Below are 23,181 nucleotides of genomic sequence, written 5' to 3'. Positions count from 1 at the left end.
CCCAGGTTCGATTCCGGCTTGGGTCACTGTCTGTGCGGAGTCTGCACATCCTCCCCGTGTGTGCGTGGGTTTCCTCCGGGTGCTCCGGTTTCCTCCCACAGTCCAAAGATGTGCAGGTTAGGTGGATTGGCCATGATAAATTGCCCTTAGTGTCCAAAATTGCCCTTAGTGTTGGGTGGGGTTACTGTGTTATGGGGATAGGGTGGAGGTGTGGACCTTGGGTAGGGTGCTCTTTCCAAGAGCCGTTGCAGACTCGATGGGCTGAATGGCCTCCTTCTGCACTGTAAATTCTATGAGAACAGTGCCACCACAACTGGCTCTGTTGCTCAGCAGGGGCGAGCAAAGCGCAGGAGAGCAATAGTTATAGGGGACTCTATAGTAAGGGGCACAGATGGGCACTTCTGTGGATGTGAAAGAGACTCCAGGATGGTATGTTGCCTCCCTGGTGCCAGGGTCAAGGATGTCTCTGAACGAACACAGGACATCCTGAAGGGGGAGGGTGAACAGCCAGAGGTCGTAGTACACATAGATACTAACAACATAGGTAGGAAGAGAGATAAGGTCCTGCAGAAGGAATTCAGGGAGTTAGGCAGTAAGCTGAAAAGCAGGACCTCTAGGGTTGTAATCTCAGGATTACTCCCTGTGCCACATGCCAGTGAGGCTTGAAATAGGAGGATAGTGCAGCTGAACACGTGGCTAAACTGCTGGTGTAGGAGGGAGGGTTTCAGATTTTTGCACGATTGGGATCGCTTCCGGGGCAGGTGGTACCTGTACAAGGACGGATTGAATCTAAACTGGAGGGGCACCGATGTACTGGCTGGGAGGTTTGCTTGCTAGATTCACTCAGGAGGATTTACACTAGTATGGCAGGGGGGTGGGAACAACATCCCCCTCAGACAGAGCAAAAAAGGTGACAAGTGGGGAAAAGGGAGATGGTCAATTGTAAGGATTGCAGGATTGAGGGTGTTGTACCTAAACGCGCGCAGTATACGGAACAAGGTAAATGAGCTTGTTGCGCACATTGAAATTGGCAGGTACAATGTTGTGGGCATCACAGAAACGTGGCCTCAAGGGGATCAGGGCTGGGATCTAAATATCCAAGGATATGTGTCCTATCGAAAGGACAGGCAGATGGGCAAAGAGGGTGGGGTTGCATTGTTAGTAAGGAATGAAGTTAAATCGATAGCAAGGAGCGATATAGAATCAGAAGGCATAGAATCTCTGTGGGTAGAGTTGAGGAATCGCAAAGGTAAAAAGACCCTGATGGGAGTTACGTACAGGCCCCCTAGCAGTAGTCAGGATGTGGGGCAGAAAATAAATCAGGAGATAGAAAAGGCATGTAAAAAGGCAATATTACAATAATCATGGGTGACTTCAATATGCAGGTGAACTGGGAAAATCAGGTGGCAGTCGATCCAAAGAAAAGGAATTTGTGAAATGTCTAAGAGATGTTTTTTTGGAACAGCTTGTGACAGGGCCTACTATGGGAACAGGCAATTCTGGATTTGGTGATGTGTAATGAGGCAGACTTGATTAGGGAAGTTAAGGTGAAGGAACCCTTAGGGAGCAGTGTCCACAATATGATAGAATTTACCCTGCAGTTTGAGAGGGAGAAGCTGCAATCTGATGTAACAGTAATATAAATAAATACGGGTAACTACAAAGAAATGAAGGAGGAGCTGGCCAGAGTTGATTGGAAAAGGGGCCGAGCAGGGAAGACAGTGGAACAGCAATGGCAGGAGTTTTTGGGGGTTATTCGGGAGGCACAACAGAAATTCATCGCAAGGAGGAGGAAACAAGCTAAGGGGAGGACAAGGCATCCATGGCTGACGAGGGAAGTCAAGGACAGCATAAAAGCTAAAGAAAAAGCATACAAAGTGGTGAGAATTAGTGGGAAGCCAGAGGATTGGGACGCCTTTAAAAGCGAGCAGAGGACAACTAGAAAAGCAATTAGGTGGGAAAAGATGAAGTATGAGTGCAAGCTAGCTAGTAATATAAAGGAAGATAGGAAGAGTTTTTTTCAATATATAAAAGGTAAGAGAGGCAAAAATAGGCATTGGACCACTGGAAATGGTGGCTGGAGAAGTAATAATAGGAAACAAAGAAATGACAGACAAACTGAAGTTACTTTGCATCAGTCTTCACGATGGAAGACACCAGTGGGATGCCAGAGCTCCAGGTGAGCCAGGGGGCAGAGGTGAGTGCAGTGGCCATTACTAAGGAGACGGTTCTGGGGAAACTGAAAGGGTGAAGGTGGATAAATCACCTCGACCGGATGGACAACACCCCAGGGCACTAAAAGTGATAGCGGAGGAGATCGTGGAGGCATTGGTTGTGATTTTTCAGGAATCACTGGAGGCAGGAAGGGTCCCAGAGGGCTGGAAAGTGGCTAATGTAACACCCCTGTTTAAGAACGGAGGGAGGCGACTTCCGGTTGCGGCGATGACCAGCTAAGCAGCACGTTTCGGCACCTCCCATTTTAACGGACTTTTGGGCTCTTATCGGGACCAACGGACATTTTTTACGGCCAAACCCAGTGTGAGGTGACAAAGGAAGGAGTCCCCCCGGGTGTGGATGGAAAGAAGCGATAGTAGTGGCCAGATTGCGGAGGATCCTCTGGAGCAGCGGCAGGGAAGAGAAGGGAGAAGCAAGATGGCGGCTGAGGGAGCCCAGATGGTATGGGGCCCGGAACAGCAGGAGTTCCTCCGACGACGTGTGGAGGAGCTCAAGAAAGAGGTGCTGGCGCCGATGTTGCTGGCAATCGAGGGATTGAAGGAGACGCAAAAGATCCAGGCGATGGAGCTCCGTGGAGTGAAGGCAAAGGCAGCCGAGAACGAAGACGAGATACAGGGTTTGGTGGTGAAGACTGAGACACACGAGGCACTTCATAAGAGGTGCATAGAAAGGCTGGAAGCCCTGGAGAACAGCTCGAGGAGGAAGAATCTAAGGATTTTGGGTCTTCCCGAAGGGACAGAGGGAGCTGATGTTGGGGTGTATGTGAGTACGATGCTCCATACTTTAATGGGAGCTGAGGCCCCGACGGGCCCCCTGGAAGTGGAGGGAGCATACCGGGTCTTCGTGAGAAGACCAAAGGCAGGGGAAACACCGCGAGCAATAGTGGTGAGGTTCCACCGCTGCAAGGACAGGGAGATGGTCCTGAGATGGGCTAAGAAGACATGGAGTAGCAGGTGGGAGAATGCGGTGATCCGCGTGTATGAAGATTGGAGTGCGGAGGTGGCGAGAAGGAGGGCGAGTTTTAATCAGGCCAAGGCGGTGCTCCACAGGAAGAAAGTAAAATTCGGAATGCTGCAGCCGGCAAGACTGTGGGTTACACACCAGGGCAAACTACACTACTTCAAGACGGCAGAGGAGGCATGGACATTTATTCAAGAAGAGAAGTTGGACTAGATTTGAGGAATTGATGTTTGGAAAGAGGTAGCGAGGTGGTGGCAAAGAAATGCAAAGGGGGGAGAGGGGGAGGGCTAATCTGTAAAAATGTTAGACGGGAGAATATTTTCTCCCGGAGGGGGGGGGGGGGGGGGGCGGCGGGACACGAAGAAATGTGGGCGCCGGTGGGGAAGGGGACAGGGAAGGGGAATGAGGGAGCTGCGCCACTAGGGGCGGGGCTGAGAGGGAAGCGCGGGTTTTTTCCCACGCTATGGAAATTGCGGCAGGAAAAATGGGCGCAGGAAGGAAGGGGGCCTCACACGCAGGGAGGCCAAGGATAAACGGGGAAGCAGAGGTCAGCCAGAGTTTGCTGACTCCCGGAAGCAATATGGGGGGAGCAATCATGCTAGAAGGGAATCTAGCAGGGGGGGGGGGGGGCAACCCGGTTGATCACGTGGAACGCGAGAGGTTTGAATGGGCCGATTAAGAGGGCAAGGGTATTTGCGCACCTAGAGAGACTGAAGGCGGATGTGGTTATGCTTCAGGAGACTCACCTGAAATTGGCGGATCAGGTCAGATTAAGGAAAGGATGGGTGGGACAGGTATTCCACTCAGGCTTAGATGTGAAAAATAGAGGGGTGGCAATACCGATGGGGAAACGGGTATCGTTTGAGGCTAAGACCATAGTGGTGGACAGTGGGGGCAGGTACGTGATGGTGAGTGGCAGATTGCAAGGTGAGGTGGTGGTGCTGGTGAACGTATATGCCCCGAACTGGGATGACGCGGGTTTTATGAAGCGTATGTTGGGACGTATCCCGGACCTGGAGATGGGAAATTTGGTAATGGGGGGGGGGACTTCAACACGGTGCTGGACCCAGGGCTGGACCGGTCTAGATCCAGGACCGGGAGAAGGCCGGCAGCGGCCAAGGTGCTTAAGGGATTTATGGAACAGATGGGAGGAGTAGATCCTTGGAGATTTGCCAGAACGATGAGTAAAGAGTTTTCCTTCTTCTCCCACGTCCATAAAGTATACTCCCGGATAGACTTTTTTGTCCTAGGAAGGGCGCTGATCCCGAAAGTGGCAGGAACGGAATATTCGGCTATAGCCGTTTCAGATCACGCCCCACATTGGGTGGATCTGGATCTAGGAGAGGAGAAGGAGCAGCGCCCACTTTGGAGATTAGACATGGGACTGCTGGCGGACGAGGGGGTATGTGGAAGGGTGAGGGGATGTATTGGAAGATACCTAGAGGTCAATGATGATGGAGAGGTCCAGGTGGGAGTAGTATGGGAGGCGCTGAAGGCGGTGGTTAGGGGGGGAGCTGATTTCCATAAGAGCCCACAAGGGGAAACAAGAGGGTAAAGAAAGGGAGAGATTGATTGGGGAGATTCTGAGGGTGGATAGGCAATATGCGGAGGCCCTGGATGAAGGGCTATACAGGGAAAGACGGAGACTACAGACGGAGTTTGACCTGCTGACCACGGGTAAGGCGGAGACGCAGTGGAGAAGGCACAAGGAATACAATACGAATATGGGGAAAAGGCGAGCCGATTGTTGGCCCAACAACTTAGGAAGAGGGGGGCGGCGAGAGAGATCGGAGGAGTTAGGGACAGGGAGGGAAGGATGGAGCAGAGAGCGGGGAGGGTGAACGGGGTGTTTAAGTCATTTTATGAGAGGCTGTACAAGTCCCAACCCCCGGAGGGGAAACAGGGAATGATACACTTTCTGGACCAGCTGGAGTTCCCGAGGGTGGAGGAGCAGGAGGTGGCAGGTCTGGGAGCGCAGATTGAGGTGGAGGAGGTGATTAAAGGAATTGGGAACATGCAAGCAGGAAAGGCCCCAGGACCAGATGGGTTCCCGGTGGAATTTTACAGGACATATGTGGACCTACTGGCCCCACTTCTGACGAGAACCTTCAATGAGGCTAAGGAAAGGGGGACACTACCCCCGACAATGTCGGAGGCGACGATATCGTTGATCCTGAAACGAGACAAAGACCTGCTGCAGTGCGGGTCATACAGGTCCATCTCCCTCCTAAATGTAGATGCCAAGTTGCTGGCCAAAGTGATGGCGACAAGGATAGAGGACTGTGTCCCAGGGGTGGTACATGACAACCAGACAGGGTTTGTTAAAGGGAGACAATTGAATGCCAATATACGAAGGTTGCTGGGGGTGATGATGATGCCCCCACCGGAGGGGGAGGCGGAGATAGTGGTGGCGATGGATGCAGAGAAGGCATTTGATAGAGTGGAGTGGGACTACCTATGGGAGGTGCTGAAGAGATTTGGATTTGGAGAGGGGTTCATCAGATGGGTTCGCCTCCTGTACGGGGCCCCGGTGGCAAGCGTGGTTACAAATAGGCAACGATCGGACTATTTCCGATTACATTGGGGCTCAAGACAGGGGTGTCCCCTGTCCCCGTTACGGTTCGCGTTGGCAATCGAGCCATTGGCCATAGCGCTGAGGGACTCTAAGAAGTGGAGGGGGGTGCTCAGAGGAGGAGAGGAACATCGGGTGTCATTATATGCAGACGATTTGCTGCTATATGTGGCGGACCCAGTGGAGGGGATGCCAGAGGTAATGCAGATACTCAGGGAGTTTGGAGAGTTCTCGGGATATAAATTGAATATGGGAAAGAGTGAACTTTTTGTGATGCACCCCGGGGAACAGGGCAGGGGGATAGACGATCTGCCGCTGAGGAGAGTAGCAAGGGATTTTCGATATCTAGGGATTTTGGTTAGCCAGGAACTGGGGAACCTTGCATAAACTTAACTTGACGCGACTGGTAGAGCAGATGGAGGACTTTAAGAGGTGGGACATGGTGCCCCTGTCATTGGCGGGTAGAGTACAGGCGGTTAAAATGGTGGTCCTCCCGAGGTTTCTTTTCGTGTTTCAGTGCCTCCCCATACTGATTACAAAGGCCTTTTTCAAGAAAGTAGACAGGAGTATTATGAGCTTTGTGTGGGCTGGAAAGACCCCGAGGGTAAAGAGGGGGTTCCTGCAGCGCTGTAGGGACAGAGGGGGACTGGCACTGCCGAGTCTGAGTGACTATTATTGGGCCGCCAACGTGTCTATGATATGTAAGTGGATGAGGGAAGAAGAAGAGGCGGCGTGGAAAAGGCTGGAGATGGCGTCCTATAAGGGAACAAGTCTAAAAGCACTGACAACGGTGCCGTTACCGTTCTCCCCGAAAAGATACACCACAAACCCAGTGGTGGTGGCGACTCTGAAGATCTGGGGGCAGTGGAGACGACATAGGGGAGTGACGGGTGCCTCGGTGTGGTCCCCGATAAGGAACAATCACAGGTTCGTCCCGGGGAGGATAGATGGGGGATTTCAATCCTGGCAGCGAGCAGGAATTAGGAAGTTGAAGGACTTGTTCATGGACGGGACAAGTTACCACCAGGGAATGCTTTCCGATATGTGCAAGTGAGGGCATTTACGAGGCAACAGGTGAGGGAATTTCCGCAGCTCCCGACGCAAGGGATCCAGGATAGAGTGATTTTGGGGGCATGGGTTGGTGAAGGTAAAGTGTCTGATATATACAGGGAGATGAGAGACGAGGGGGAGATGATGCTAGAGGAGCTGAAGGGTAAATGGGAGGAGGAGCTGGGGGAAGAGATTGAGGAGGGGCTGTGGGCAGATGCCCTAAGTAGGGTAAATTCCTCGTCCTCGTGTGCCAGGCTTAGCCTGATCCAGGGCGCATATGACGGGAGCAAGACAGAGCAGGTGTTTTGGGGTGGAGGATAGGGGTGGGAGGTGCGCGGGAAGCTCGCAAACCACACCCACATGTTTTGGTCATGTCCGGCATTGCATGAGTTCTGGGTGAGTGATTTCAAAGGTGATGGGGGTCCGGGTCAAACCAGGCTGGGGGTTAGCTATATTTGGGGTTGCAGAAGAGCCGGGAGTGCAGGAGACGAGAGAGGCTGATGTTTTGGCCTTTGCGTCCCTAGTAGCCCGGCGAAGGATTCTACTTATGTGCAAAGAAGCGAAACCCCCGGGCGTGGAGGCCTGGATAAACAACATGGCAGGGTTTATAAAATTGGAGCGAATAAAATATGCACTAAGAGGTTCGGCTCAGGGGTTCACCAGGCGGTGGCAACCGTTCCTTGACTATCTCGCGGAGCGATAATGGAAAACAGGAAAGACAGCAGCAGCAACCCGGGGGGGGGGGGGGGGGGGTTTATTCCATGTTTGTTTGTTTTTTGTTCTTTTCTTTTTTTTCTATGCTCGTTGTTTATATTTACTTCTTCTGTATTATTATTATTAATTTTTTTTTCTCTGCACTTGTTGTTAGTTTAATATATTATTTAAATAATGATCAATGTATATTTTGTTACTAAGCTGTAAAAATGGAAAATTATTTTTGATCGAAAAACTTTAATAAAATATATATATTTTTTAAAAAAGAACGGAGGGAGGCAGTAGATGGGAAATTATAGGCTGGTTAGCCTGACTTCAGTCATTGGTCAGATTTTAGAGTCCATTATTAAAGATACTAGGAAGTGCCTGATATAATAGGACTGAGTCAACACGGCTTTGTCAAGGGGAGGTCATGTCTGACAAATCTGTTGAGAGTTCTTTGAGGAAGTAACAAGGAAGTTAGACAAAGGAGAATCAGTGGACATGATTTATTTAGATTTCCAGAAGGCATTTGACAAGGTGCCGCATAGGAGACGGTTAAATAAGTTAAGAGCCCATGGTGTTAAGGGTAAGATCCTGGCATGGATAGAGGATTGGCTGACTGGCAGAAGGCAGAGAGTGGGGATAAAGGGGTCTTTTTCAGGATGGCAGCTGGTGACTAGCGGTGTGCCTCAGTGGTTTCACAATATACATTAATGATCTGGAAGGAGGAACTGAAGGCATTGTTGCTAAGTTTGCAGTTGCTACAAAGATCTGTAGCGGGGCAGGTAGTATTGAATAAGCAGGTGGGATGCAGAAGGACTTGGACAGGCTAGAAGAGTGGCCATTGGAGTTTAGAAGAATGAGAGGTAACCTTGTTTAAAAAAAAACATAAGAACTAGGAGCATAAGTAGGCTATCTGGCCCCTCGAGCCTGCTCCGCCATTCAATAAGATGGTTGATCTTTTTGTGGATTCAGCTCCACTTACCCACCCACTCAACATAATCCTCAATTCCTTTACTGTTCAAAAATCTATCTATCTTTATTAAAAACATCCAACGAGGTCACCTCAACTGCTTCATTGGGCAGGGAATTCCACAGATTTACAACCCTTTGGGTGACAAAGTTCCTCCTCAACTCAGTCCTAAATCTGCTCCCCCTTATTTTGAGACTATGCCCCCTAGTTCTAGTTTCACCCATCAGTGGAAACACCACCTCCTTGCTTCTATCTTAACTATTCCCTTTATAATTTCATGTTTCTATCAGAAACCCCTCATTCTTCTAAATTCCAATGAGTATAGTCTCAGGTCTACTCAGTCTCTCCTCATAAGCCAATCCTGTCACTCCAGAATCAACCGAGTGAATCTCCTCTGCACCCTTCCAGTGCCAGTACATCCTTTCTAAAGTAAGGAGACCAAAACTGTGCACAACACTACAGATGTGGCCTCACCAGCACCCTATACAGCTGCAACATAACTCCATCCCTCTGGCAATGAAGGACAAAATTCCATTTGCCTTCTTAATTACCTGCTGCACCTCCAAACCGACTTTTTGAGATTCATGCACAAGGACACCCGGGTCCCTCGCACAGCAGTATGCTGCAATTTTTTAAACCATTTAAATAATAGTCCATTTTGCTGTTATTCCTACCAAAATGGTTGACCTCACATTTACCAACATTGTACTCCATCTGCCAGACCCTTGCCCACTCAAACTATCGATATCACTCTGCAGACTTTCCATGTCCTCTGCACACTTTACTCGACCACTCATCTTGATGTCAACTGAGAACTTTGACACATTACACTTGGCCCCAACTCCAAATCATCTATGTAAATTGTAAACAATTGGGGTCCCAAAACTGAACCCTGGGGCACACCGCAAGCCACTGATCGCCAACCAGAAAAAGATTCTGAGGTGCCTTGATAGAGTGCATGCTGAAAGGATGTTGCCCCTTTTGGGAGAAACTAGAACTAGGGAATATAGTTTAAATGTGGAGGGGTCTCCCATTTAAGACGGGGATGGGGAAAAATTATTTCTCTGAAGGTTGAGTCTTTGTGACTGCCTTCCCCAAATAGCGGTAGAGGCAGTCATTAAATATTTTTAAGACAGAGGTCGATAAATTCTTGACTAACAAGAGAGTCAAAGGGTACGGAGGAAAGTGGAGGTGATCAGCCATGATCTTACTGAATGGAGGAGCAGGCTCAAAGGGCCGAATGGCCTATTCCTCAACCTAATTCGTATTTTCATATATGTGCTTGAGGAAGAAGAAACAAGGGCAAGAATTGGAGCAAAGAAAGATTGTGGACAGACATCAGGGAAAGAAAGATTGGCAGAGTCATACAAATTGGTACTGGACACCAGATTAGTAAACTGTCTTGTGACTCTTTGCACCACCTTCAGTACTTAAATGTCTTGGGCAGGATTCTCCGCTACCCAACAGCAAAATCGGGAAATGCGATTTGGCGGAGAATTGCTTCCGACGCCAAAATCGCGGCAGCCGTCGATTTGTCGCTAAATCACGATTCTCCGTCAACTCGAAAACGGCGTCAATGCGTTTCTCTCCACACATACAGTAGGTACTGTTTGCATATCATTAACGGGCCCAACCCTGTACTCACCAGGGCCTCTGCGATTCTCCACCTCTGATGGGCTGGGTTCCAGACGACGTGGTTCACTTGTGCTTTTAAAATTGTGAAACCGGCGTGGCGGCTGCTGAGGGAGAGGGGTATAGAAAGTGACCAACATGGCCATAGTGTGCTGACAGTTGCACCGCGGGCCTCTGCCAGGGCTGGGGAGAGGTCAGGAAGGGAGCTGTTGGGTCAGGGTGGACAGACACAGAGCACCATTGCCACAGCTGGCAAGGCAGCCATGCAGCTGCGCACACCGCTAACTGTCCACTTTGAACCTGGTGCCATGGATCATTTAGGTGTCCCCCCCCACCCAAGGTGCCCTCTGGCCCCAGACGACCAATCAGCTGTATGGAAGCACTCTAGCACAACCAGTGCCATGTTTTTGGTTGTGATAAGTGTGTGTAGGGAGTGTAATGTGTATGTGCGGCTGGAGCTTGTCAGCCTCCCGAGTGTAAAAGGACCCAGCGTATCCCGCACCATTTTTCAGTGGAATCGAGTGTGTTCCACACGCACCAGTGCTAGCCCCTCAATGGTAGCGGAATCGGTCCAGGTGCAGCGCCGGTTCTTCGGTCGTAAAAGTCCACGGATTCTCCGTTGCCTTCAACGCTTAGTCTCAGAAATGGAGAATCCAGTCACTTGTGTGTGTGTTAGGAAACAGATGGAATTTTCACGGTCTGAGCTGACTAAGACACTTGATCAGGGCTCCCATGTGGCTCTCATTACTGTCTTGGCTGTATACACTGCATTAATCTATTCTTTTCTATTGCTACTCATTCTGCGCTGATTGAAAACGTTTAATGTCGAGTTTACTCATTCGCTCCTTGATCTCAGCAAAACAGGCAGGGAGTGAGCGGAGGTGGGGACATTTGTAGTACTGAACTTGGAAGGGGCGGGTGGGTTAACAGATGTACTTAACTTGGAAGGGGCGGGTGGGTTAACAGATGTGCTAAACTTGATGAGGTAGGCAAGTTTGGTGAAGATGAGGATTTACTACAGGATGGATTGGGAGAGTTTGAAACAGGGATTAGGTAGAGTTGGGGGGAGAGAAGGGCGACGGGTGGTGTCTGGGAGGCGCACGGAAACCAGGGGACGCTTTGCAAGCGCTCACCACACACCACCCTACTCCAGCCATAAGTCAGGTTAAGATCCCTGGCGGGACCGGATCCTTCGCACGGGTAACGAGAGATTCTCCATGCGCCGCGCACTCCCCGCCCCGCACAGACGCTCGCTCGGGCCGCTGTTACCTGGAGACGCTCGAGCTGGTGGTGGGGCCGCCGTTACCTGGAGACGCTCGAGCTGGTGCTGCCGTTACCTGGAGACGCTCGAGCTGGTGCTGGGGCCGCCGTTACCTGGAGGCGCTCGAGCTGGTGGTGGGGCCTCCGTTACCTGGAGACGCTCGAGCTGGTGCTGGGGCCTCCGTTACCTGGAGGCGCTCGCGCCGGGGCCGCCGTTACCTGGAGACGCTCGAGCTGGTGCTGGGGCCGCCGTTACCTGGAGACGCTCGAGCTGGGGCCTCCGTTACCTGCAGGCGCTCGCTCTGAGGCCGCCGCGTGCATGAAAGGTTCCAATTTTTCCAAACGGGCCCCACTAACCGGCGCCACCCTCTGCAGCTTCCGACAGAAAACCAGCCCTGGAAATAGGTTCCGGCCGCCGCCGCCGGAGTTTTCGGGTCGCGGTGTTATTTTTAAGCCTTGCTTGGTTTTCGAGCGCCAGGCAAGAATGCGACAAATCAAATGGACTTCGTAACTCGTCAAAATATTTCTATTCAGACGTAGGTTTTTCAATCGCCCCCTTGAATCTGGGCAAAACTGCTTCATAGTTAAAGCCATTTCAAAATTAAAAGGTAAAGGTGACCTGTCCTTTGACGTTTAAATATATTTTGATTTTACCAATTAAGGGAATTTATAATTTCTCGGCTCTTGGACACCATTAGCAGCTTTGCCTCAGATGCCGGGAGTGGCATCGCCAAATCCCATTTCAACCCAGCTCCGTAAATAGACTCAGTGAGACAAAGACTTGCTTAAAAGTTGTACCACCTTCCAGTTCTGATGGGTGATTGTCAATCTGAATGTATTTAATTGCTCATGTATTATTATGTAAGCATCACTGTCCAGTCCATGTGGTGTAGGTACACCCACGGTGCGGTTAGGGAGGGCGTTCTAGGATTTTAACCCAGTGACAGTGAAGGAAAGGAGATATATTTGCCAAGTCAGGATGGTGTGTGGCTTGGAGGGGAACCTCCAGGCGATTCCTATGCAACTGCTGCCCTTGTCCTTCTAGATGGTAGAGGTCGGTGGTTTGAAAGGCGTTGTCGAAGGCGCCTTGGCGCATTGCTGCATCTTGTAAAGGCAGATGATGTCCATGTACAGTCATCGGTAATGATAATCAGTGGTGTAGTGCTACTTTGGCATCTTTTTAAAACAGACTTGCCGGGCAAGACTGTGGCGCAGAAGGTTAGCCCAGCTGCCTCACGGCATCGAGGTCCCAGGTTCAATCCCGGCTCTGGTCACTGTCCGTGTGGAGTTTGCACATTCTCCCCGTGTTTACGTGGGTTTTGCCCCACAACCCAAAGATGTAATGTAGGTGGATTGCCACGCTAAATTGCCCCATAATTGGAAAAAATGAACTGGGTACACTAAATTTATTTTTAAAAACAGACTCGCCAAACTTGTTGAGCATTCAAGTGACTTATATTTGTAAAATGGTGGAAAGCTGCGCACTTGAGCCCATCAGCATTAAATATAGGGAGGAACCAGTCTGTGATTCGACGAGCAGCAAAGAGTGGGAACATAAGTTTTGAAGATAAGTTCCAGGGGCTGGAGCAGTGGGGGGCCCAGACATAAAACAACATAATACATTTAGAAATGATATGGCCAACACATTTTCTTAGAGCTCCTGCACTTTAATTTTGTTGCAAAACCACTGGAGAAATTCAACTATACAGCAGAATTCAATTGTATAGATAGATGGCAGGGCACTTTCAGACTATTCTCACAGTTGCAGTGAATTCTGGCCCAGCATTAGACCCAGTTACAATTTAAAAAGGCACTGCATCCAAATCAAAATCATATCTTCTCTTTATAGACAGTGCCAGAGTTGCTGTGAATGTGCAGTACTGGTTCTATTCAAGATTTTTCATTTGCAGTTTGTGTCCAGTAAATTGACTTAGCACTTTTATGAAATGAATGAAAATGAAAATCGCTTGTCACAAGTAGGCTTCAATTAAGTTACTTTGAAAAGCCCCTAGTCGCCACATTCCGGCACCTGTTCGGGGAGGCTGGTATGGGAATTGAACCATGCTGCTGGCCTGCTTGGTCTGCTTTAAAAGCCAGCGATTTAGCCCAGTGTGCTAAACCAGCCCCTTTTACCATTAATCCTTGACAGTTTTCATTTTCAGCTAAGTTCTTTGGTGCAAAGATTTGTTCATCATCATGTGTCCTCTGCCCTAAGGCAGGTTCTTGGCCCTTAGTCTTCTCTATGCCTTTCTATCCTGTGCCAATAATTTCATTTTCCAGTAATAACCTGCAATTTTCAAACCATGGAGCATTGATATTTTCTTCCTCTTTTTCTTTGAAATCTTCCCTCCATTGCATTACTTTGAAACTCTGTTTCCTCTGAAGATGTGCCCTACCCAGTCTCTTTTCCTAATTCCGTTCAGCAAATGTCTTTGTTCATTCGCTCTCCTCAACGCTTCAGTATTTGTTATTTTTTCTCTCCAGTTGATCCTTTCCATTCTCCTCCAGACACATATTTGAAAGCTATTTAGAAAGTTGGTCTCCTCACACCCGTACGGTCCAAGTCTTACATCCATACAACAACACTCCAAATTCTTTACAAGTTACTTCTTAATTTGTCTATTCAGCTTTCCAGTTAGCAACTGTCTCTTCTTACTAAATGCAGACTTTCGCATCGCTTTCTTTGTTCTTATTTCTTTGTACATTCCCTCTGCAGGTATTGTACTTGTTAAATACTTGACTTATCGCCCCTGTTTTAGTTATTTTCTTTCTCTGAACATATGAATATTGTTATGGGCCAGGGTTGAGAGAACCCCAAAGTGTATCATGGATTTCACCTGACCCACAACTTTTAATAGATTGTGGTATGGGGAGCACACGACCCACTCTACAGGTGTGGTACAGCAGAAATGGAAAAGTATTTTTTTAAAGCAAAACAATGTTTATTCTATGAACTCCAGTTAACCTTTTTAAAACATAGTGAACATCTTAGCAACCATTAATTCCAGTACAACCTCCAAAGACTACAACACTAAGTAATCCTTTAAGTTTTCCTTTTAACATCCATACGACTTAAAAACAAAACCTTTATCAGAAGCACATCTGTTAAAGTCACAACTGTTATTAGTTTTAAATCACCAGGATCGATTTACAGTCTTCATATTACAGAGAGAGATTCATACACCTCCTGGCTGTGACTGCAGCTATCCAGCTCTGAAAACTAAACATATTACAGAGAGAGATTCATACACCTCCTGGCTGTGACTGCAGCTATCCAGCTCTGAAAACTAAACTAAAACACACCCTGCAGCAAACAGCCTAAAACGAAAGTAAAAAAGCTGACAGACAGCCCAGCTCCACCCACTCTCTGACATCACTGCAGTAGTAAACACCCATTTCCTCAAGGTACTCTCACTACAGATATTTATATACACACCCATTTATAAATACTCATTTCTTAAAGGTACTCTCACATAACAATATATTTTGCTGATTTTTGGATATGTATTACTTTGGTTTTGCCGATGTTCACTTTCATTCCAAAGTTCATATCTTCTGTTAATAGTCTGCTTACCAGTTCTTTTAACCCTCCTTCAGTGCTTGCTGAAAGTGCTTTATAGAATCATAGAGTTTCATAGCACAGAAATTGGCCCTTTGGCCAATCGTGTCTGTGCCAGCCATCAAACAGTTATCTATTCTAATCCCATTTCCCTGCACTTGGTCTGCAGCCTTATATGCTATGGCATTTGAAATGCTAATCTAAATGCTTCTTAAATGTTAGGGTTTCCGCCTCTACCACCCTTTCAGGCAGTGAGTTCCAGATTCTCACCACCCTTTGGGTGAAAAAGCTTTTCCTCAAATCCCCTCCATCCAGCCTCTCTTCATAACTTATCATCTGAAAATTTAACTGATGTTATCATTCGCCATCCCTCCACAACCCTAACACCAGATTCTGCATCTTTAGACACTCCTCTACTCATTGTTCAGTATAGACATTTGAAGAAAACCGGTGATAAATAACACCCTTGCCAAACTCCTCTTCCAATTACACATGGTTCTGACTCCCTGTTGACTACCCTTACTGTTGCTGTTTGTCCCATGTACAGATTTCTTATGAGTCAATCTCCAGTCTATTCCAGTAGTGTCACAAGCTTAATCCAGCCAATACTATCAAATGCTTTTTCAAAATCCATATTGCTCATAAAGTCTGTGACGGTGGTGGCATACTCGTTTAGGTTGGTCGCTGAGTTCTTAAATATGGCCCAGTCCACTGACTCCAAGCAGTCACGTAGGAGCTCTTATGTTGCCTCGGACCAGCACTGCATGATCTTCTTAACTGGATTCTCCCTCTTAAGTTTCTGCGTGTATGTCGGGAGAAGGAGCACTGTCTTACAGTCCGATTTTCCGAAGTGCAGTCAGGGGATGGATTGGTAGGCGCCCTGGATTTTTGTGTAGCAGTGGTCATGAATGTTCGCCCCTGGTAGGACAGGAGATGTGTTGGTGGAATTTTGGCAGTAAATTCATGAGGTTGGCCTGATTGAAGTCCCTGGCCACCAGGTGTTCTATTTCCTGGTCCCAGGATCTGATGGGAGAAGTCTGACCTTGTGGAAGGTAGGTATTTGCATCTGGAGGGGGCCAGAGCACTGGTTTCGCTTTATAGAGATATATTTCACTATTTTGTTTTATAGAGATATATTTCACTACTAATTATATCCTCCTGTTCCCGATAATCCAGCTATTAATCAGCTGGTGAGGGAAAGGAAAAAGGTGATATTTTGGACAGAAGCAGGCTGAGGAGTGTATAAAATACTTGAGTATTTGCTTGACCTTGTTATACCAAAAGACATGCCAGTGTCGAACATTTTGTATAAGCTTGAGCAGCATTACAAGCTTAAACCATTGGTGATTGCAGAAAGCGAGAGATTTGGAACCATGAATTAGTTGCCCAATTGAGAGAATTGAAGACTTTATTGTGGCTTTGAAAAAGCTGTCCATTCACTAATTTTGGAGAATTTCAGCAGTAGAGCATTGTGCGACAGATTTGTGTGCGGTTTAAAAGTGAATGCATTCGACTTCCGGTTGCGGCTATGCCTAGGTAGGTCGCACGTTCGGCAGCTCCCGCCAGGAACGGACTTTTGGGTCTTCAGAGGGGCCCCAACGGCAATTGTTCGACGGCTTCCAGTGTGCGAAAGTGACAGCAGGGTCCCCCCGACATTATATGGATTGGACCAGGAGTGAAGCGGCTAAAAATGTGATCCTGGTGCAGCGAAAAGTGCGAGGGAGGAAAAGCAAGATGGCGGCGGGTGGAGACCAAGCAGCGTGAGCGCACTGGTCGCAGGAGCAGCAGGGTTTCTTAAATGCTGCTTTGAGGAGCTGAAGACAGAAATGCTGGCGCCGATGAAGGCGGTGATTGAGAAGCTTGTGGAGACCCAGAAGGCCCAAAGGGCGGAGGTGCGGCAAAAAGCTTCGGAGAACGAAGACTGGATCTTGGACCTGGCGGTGAAGGTGGAGGCGCACAAGGCGCTGCACAAGAGGTGGGCGGAAAAATTCGAGGACCTGGAGAATAGGTCGAGGAGGAAGAATCTTCAGATTTTGGGTCTCCCTGAAGGAGTGGAGGGGCCCGATGCCGGGGCATATATGAGCACGATGCTCAATTCGCTGATGGCCGCTGGAGCTTTCCCGAGGCCACTGGAGCTGGATGGGGCTTATCGGGTCCTGGCAAGGAAACCCAAAGCCAACGAGCCGCCAAGGACTGTAGTGGTGAGGTTCCACCGCCTTATGGACAGAGAGTGTGTCCTGAGATAGGCCAAAAAAGAGCGGAGCAGCAGGTGGGAGAATACGGAGATCCGAATTTATCAGGACTGGAGTGCGGTGGTGGCTCAGAAGGGGGCTGGTTTCAACCGGGCTAAGGCGGTGCTCCATCGGAAGGGGGTGAAGTTTGGGATGCTGCAGCCAGCGCGATTGTGGGTCACGTTCCAAGATCGGCACCACTATTTTGAAACGCCTGATAAGGCATGGAACTGTATACTGACTGAAAAGTTGGACTCAAATTGAGGGTTTGTCGTGGGAGGATGTTTACTGTGTTTACCGCGTTTGGGGAATGTTCTTTTTGTTTGTGTGCTGGGTGGGGATGGGTGAATGGATTTGATGTGGGGGCTGTGGGAGAGTGTGGGCGTCGGTGTTGGAGGGGCAGGGCCCCACGGAGGAAGAGGTGGGGTGGAAGCCCGGGAATGGGGAGTTGGGGTAAGGCCGCAAAAAGGAGCTGCGCCAGAGGGGGCGGGGTTGGCTCAGGTAAGTGCGGACTTTTCCCCGCGTTAGGGAAGGATGGGGGTGGGGCCAGGGGGAAGGTACGGTGCTGGAGAGGAGTGGACACTGACTGCCAAGGGGTGGGGGGGGGACTGGGTTGCAGCTGCATTGGCCAAAAGGGAGCTGGAAATAGGAGAGGTAGTCGGGGCGGGGGTCCGCCGCCTGGGGGACTGGAGGGCGCGGGCACATGGCTGGCCTAGAAAAGGAGATGGCTAGTCGGCGCGAGGGGGGGGGGGGGGGGGGGGGCGCGAGTAGCCCCGGGATCTGGCTGATAACTTGGAATGTGAGGAGCCTGAACGGGCCGGTCAAGAGGGTGTTGCTCTTATTAGCCTTAGTTTATTTGGTTCTGATTATGTCACCTTTGCTCATGAGTCGCATGGGGTCCGCGTTCCCGCGCAACCAAATGTTCAGAAAAAGAGTTGAGCACGATGAAAGGAGTCCTCATGGCTGTCCTCTTTCTTTTCTTTCTCTGTTTTTCTCCGGTCCTGGAGCTTCTGAAGTTCTGTAAAACAAGCATAGTATCTGTAACTACCTTTGTTTAATATCCGGTGTGTTAGTGTGTCTGTCCTTCGTGGGGCCAATTAAACCCTTATAATTGGTCACAATATATGACTTCTCCCCCATTTTTTTTTTCAAAACAAATGTTAGACACGGCCCACTTTCCAATGGCGGACCAGTGCTAAGTTTATCATCCAAATGTTCTAGGATGTAAATAGCATTTGGCAGCAACCCAAAGGTTGCCTAAATAAATAAACCTGTTTTTGAAAGGAAAAGGTCGAATGAGGTGCGTATGGGCCGCGACGGGTAAGATTTGAATGGGGGAATTCTCTCACTGGGGGGTCGATGGAATGGCGGGAGAGGCCGGGGTCAGCAGGAGTCAGCTGACTTACGGGAGTCATGGGGGAGCAAAATGGCTAGATGAGGATCTAGCGGGGGGGAGGAGGGGGGGGGACTGGGTTGCAGCTGCATTGGCCAAAAGGGAGCTGGAAATAGGAGAGGTAGTCGGGGCGGGGGTCCGCCGCCTGGGGGACTGGAGGGCGCGGGCACATGGCTGGCCTAGAAAAGGAGATGGCTAGTCGGCGCGAGGGGGGGGGGGGGGCGCGAGTAGCCCCGGGATCTGGCTGATAACTTGGAATGTGAGGAGCCTGAACGGGCCGGTCAAGAGGGTGTTGCTCTTATTAGCCTTAGTTTATTTGGTTCTGATTATGTCACCTTTGCTCATGAGTCGCCAGGTATCTTTCTGATACCGCCACGTGGTTCAAGCTCGAGTTATGATTAATAAGTCAGCACACCGCTTAGTAAGATTGAAATCAATGGTCATTTATTATATACAACAAGTAATGCTTACACAATGTTATTCTCTATATAGAAACCTATCACTACTGGCCAATACTTAACTTAAGGAAGGGCCCACCAGGTCAGGGAAACAAAAGGCTTATCGAATCGGATCTGGCCCGCGGGATTCAAAAGGCTGCTACAGGTCGATGGCTAGGAGTCTTTATCGGATAGCGATCGCTGGATTCAAACTTACAGTTGCTGGTTGATGTTCTTGCGAAGGTCACGAGCAGGCGAAGGGAGAGAGAGATCTGAACTTGGCCCCTCGCTTTATAGGGCCCAGGGGCTTCCCGCCTCTCGGGGCGGCCCTTGACCCCGAGTCCCAAGTGATTGGACTTGTTCCCAATCACTGGGTTCGATACGTCCAATTGCGAGGCGATTCCCCGATCGGGGGGTGGTCGTTCACCTGCCTTTGTTTCGGCCACTGCAGGCGCCGACAGGTCTGGCCCGGTATTCAATTGCTAATATGTTGCAATTGTTCCCGGGGATAGCCGATTAAACTGCAGATGTCTGGGTTGATGGGCTGCTAATAGTCCTGAGTATAACTGCAGATGTCTGGGTTGATGGGCTGTTAATAGTCCTGAGTATCGATCTGGGCCGACTTCCCCAGAGCCGAATATGATATTCTGCCTGCAGCTGTCCGTTTGTGTCCTGTTGCCTGCTTTTCCCATCAAGCTTTTCGGTTAGCCATTTTAAATCGGATTTTGGCCAAATTAATAGGGAAGCAGCCATACAAAAATTTACCTGAACAATTCTTGAGGGTGCTATGTCAGGCAGGGGCATGTATCTGAAAAAAATAAACTGGGAACCTCTAACTTTACCTAAACAACTCATCAAGCATTGCATAATCCTATCTCTCTAAACATACAACAACAATCATAATATTCCATATATTCTTTCCTGGCTTGGCAGTCAAGCGCAGGATCATAAATTTCCATACATTTCTTTTTATTTACAGGAAATGCAAGTGCATGTTTCATTGTTCATGGGTCGCTGGGGTCTGGTCATAACAATATCGGGGATCGGATCCGATATACTGGGGTTCGAGCGCGGTACGCTCTCCTTTTCCACTTGCGGAGGCGTATGGTCTGTACTGCACAGCAGAGTATGGCCAATGCCAACAGTGCCTCAATGACGTACGATAGGGAGTACCAAGTTATGAACTTGGCACACCAGGATAATGCAGCGTGGCTGGTGACTGGGCCCTCGGTACTGCGGGGCAGTGAAATATTAACGGCAGGGGGGTTTGGAGTAATGGGGTCCGCGTTCCCGCGCAACCAAATGTTCAGAAAAAGAGTTGAGCACGATGAAAGGAGTCCTCATGGCTGTCCTCTTTCTTTTCTTTCTCTGTTTTTCTCCGGTCCTGGAGCTTCTGAAGTTCTGTAAAACAAGCATAGTATCTGTAACTACCTTTGTTTAATATCCGGTGTGTTAGTGTGTCTGTCCTTCGTGGGGCCAATTAAACCCTTATAATTGGTCACAATATATGACTTCTCCCCCATTTTTTTTTTCAAAACAAATGTTAGACACGGCCCACTTTCCAATGGCGGACCAGTGCTAAGTTTATCATCCAAATGTTCTAGGATGTAAATAGCATTTGGCAGCAACCCAAAGGTTGCCTAAATAAATAAACCTGTTTTTGAAAGGAAAAGGTCGAATGAGGTGCGTATGGGCCGCGACGGGTAAGATTTGGATGGAGTCCCCGGGTCGTATGTCCCCTACCCGAGCGTTTTTGACCAACGGGGGGGGGGGGGGGTCCCCAGGCAGGGCAGGGCAGGGCAGGTCTCACGCCGTTTCTCCACTGCCTGAGCAACCGACAAGAACGGACAAAAGTGTAGTCATCATGGTGGGGTTGCTGTTCTGAATCTCCCGTCAAATCAGAAGAGCAGTTACGATCGGGCGTCTGATACCCGAACAAGTATCAGCTGAACAGCTAGTTCCTCTGAACAAGCGTCTGGTGTCTGAGGCAAGTCCTCAGAGGTTTCAGCAGAATGGGCGTGTGGCGCGGTGGGTGTCAGTGGGAAAAAGTTTAAAAAGTTCAGGTGAATGGGTGTGGCGGTGAGAACATTCTCCTGTTGGACGAACAACATTAAACAAACATACAAACAACGGAAAACATCCTGCAGGTTCCATCAAGAAGGACAACACTTTTCACCAAGTGTCTCCTTTAAATCATCATGTGGACACCTTAGTTCTCTGTTGCGAACAGGGTCGCAAAGGGGTTGGCGGCTTGGGAGTCAGACCCGAGGTCGTCACCTTCTCCCAGGTGCCAAACTCTGGAGTGAATTAGGGCGGAAAGGGCTGCGTGGTGTGAGTTGGGGTCGCTCTCGTCGTTGCGGACGAGTCTGCAGGAGTTGTCGCGGTGCCAATGAGTTGGGTCGAGTTGGGTGGGAACAAAGTCAGGGTCGTCCGTGTGGTTCAGTGGTGTGGTTTATTTAAGTAAGTGATGAGGAAGGGGGTCACTGGAGTCGAAGTCGGAGTTGCTGGGTGTGGGACCAGGATAGTAGGGAGGCGTGCTGTGGCTGTCGTCAGTCACAGTCGCTGTCTGTGCTGCTGCAGTCTGTGGGCGTTCCGGGGCGGAGCGTAAAGTTTGTGGGTGGAGTCGGGGGCGAGTCCGTGTCTGGGCTGGACGTGGAAGGGGTGGGCGTGGTTACGTTGGCTGTGGGGGGGGTATGGTCTGCTGCGTCAAGCATGATGTGGTGGGTGTGGTTTGACTGTGCTCCATAAACCTTTAGCTGGTTTATGTGAAACCATGCAGTCTTACCATTTTGGTATTTGATTTTATATACCGATGGGCTTACTTTATCCGTCATAGAACATAGAACAATACAGCGCAGTACAGGCCCTTCGGCCCACGATGTTGCACCGAAACAAAAGCCATCTAACCTACACTATGCCATTATCATCCATATGTTTATCGAATAAACTTTTAAATGCCCTCAATGTTGGCGAGTTCACTACTGTAGCAGGTAGGGCATTCCACGGCCTCACTACTCTTTGCGTAAAGAACCTACCTCTGACCTCTGTCCTATATCTATTACCCCTCAGTTTAAAGTTATGTCCCCTCGTGCCAGCCATATCCATCCGCGGGAGAAGGCTCTCACTGTCCACCCTATCCAACCCCCTGATCATTTTGTATGCCTCTATTAAGTCTCCTCTTAACCTTCTTCTCTCCAACGAAAACAACCTCAAGTCCATCAGCCTTTCCTCATAAGATTTTCCCTCCATACCAGGCAACATCCTGGTAAATCTCCTCTGCACCCGCTCCAAAGCCTCCACGTCCTTCCTATAATGCGGTGACCAGAACTGTACGCAATACTCCAAATGCGGCCGTACCAGAGTTCTGTACAGCTGCAACATGACCTCCCGACTCCGGAACTCAATCCCTCTACCAATAAAGGCCAACACTCCATAGGCCTTCTTCACAACCCTATCAACCTGGGTGGCAACTTTCAGGGATCTATGTACATGGACACCTAGATCCCTCTGCTCATCCACACTTTCAAGAACTTTACCATTAGCCAAATATTCCGCATTCCTGTTGTTCCTTCCAAAGTGAATCACCTCACACTTCTCTACATTAAACTCCATTTGCCACCTCTCAGCCCAGCTCTGCAGCTTATCTATATCCCTCTGTAACCTGCTACATCCTTCCACACTATCGACAACACCACCGACTTTAGTATCGTCTGCAAATTTACTCACCCACCCTTCTGCGCCTTCCTCTAGGTCATTGATAAAAATGACAAACGGCAACGGCCCCAGAACACATCCTTGTGGTACTCCACTTGTGACTGTACTCCATTCTGAACATTTCCCATCAACCACCACCCTCTGTCTTCTTTCAGCTAGCCAATTTCTGATCCACATCTCTAAATCACCCTCAATCCCCAGCCTCCGTATTTTTTGCAATAGCCTACCGTGGGGAACCTTATCAAACGCTTTGCTGAAATCCATATACACCACATCAACTGCTCTACCCTCGTCTACCTGTTCAGTCACCTTCTCAAAGAACTCAATAAGGTTTGTGAGGCATGACCTACCCTTCACAAAGCCATGCTGACTATCCCTGATCATATTATTCCTATCTAGATGATTATAAATCTTGTCCCTTATAATCCCCTCCAAGACTTTACCCACTACAGACGTGAGGCTCACCGGT

General features: G+C 49.1%; 1 protein-coding gene across 5 annotated transcripts in view; it reads right to left on the bottom strand.

Moving 5' to 3' along the window:
- The window catches only part of riox2 (ribosomal oxygenase 2), a 61,148-nt gene extending 49,380 nt beyond the window's left edge, over positions 1–11,768 (bottom strand). The window contains exons 1-2 of one of the 5 annotated variants that reach the window (XM_072513903.1): positions 11,388–11,766; positions 10,132–10,225 (exon numbers count right to left, since the gene is read on the bottom strand). The gene's annotated coding sequence lies outside the window, so the exon portion shown is untranslated. Of the gene's footprint in view, positions 1–10,131; positions 10,226–11,387 lie in introns of all 5 variants that reach the window. The other 4 variants (XM_072513904.1, XM_072513905.1, XM_072513906.1 and 1 more) reach the window with 4 other exon arrangements.
- Positions 11,769–23,181: the final 11,413 nt, after the last annotated feature.

This window comes from Scyliorhinus torazame, chromosome 8 (genome assembly GCF_047496885.1).
Source record: "Scyliorhinus torazame isolate Kashiwa2021f chromosome 8, sScyTor2.1, whole genome shotgun sequence".
NCBI lineage: Eukaryota > Metazoa > Chordata > Chondrichthyes > Carcharhiniformes > Scyliorhinidae > Scyliorhinus > Scyliorhinus torazame.
The sequence above is the reverse complement of the archived record's forward strand: the minus strand, read 5'-3'. Positions and strand labels throughout refer to the sequence as shown.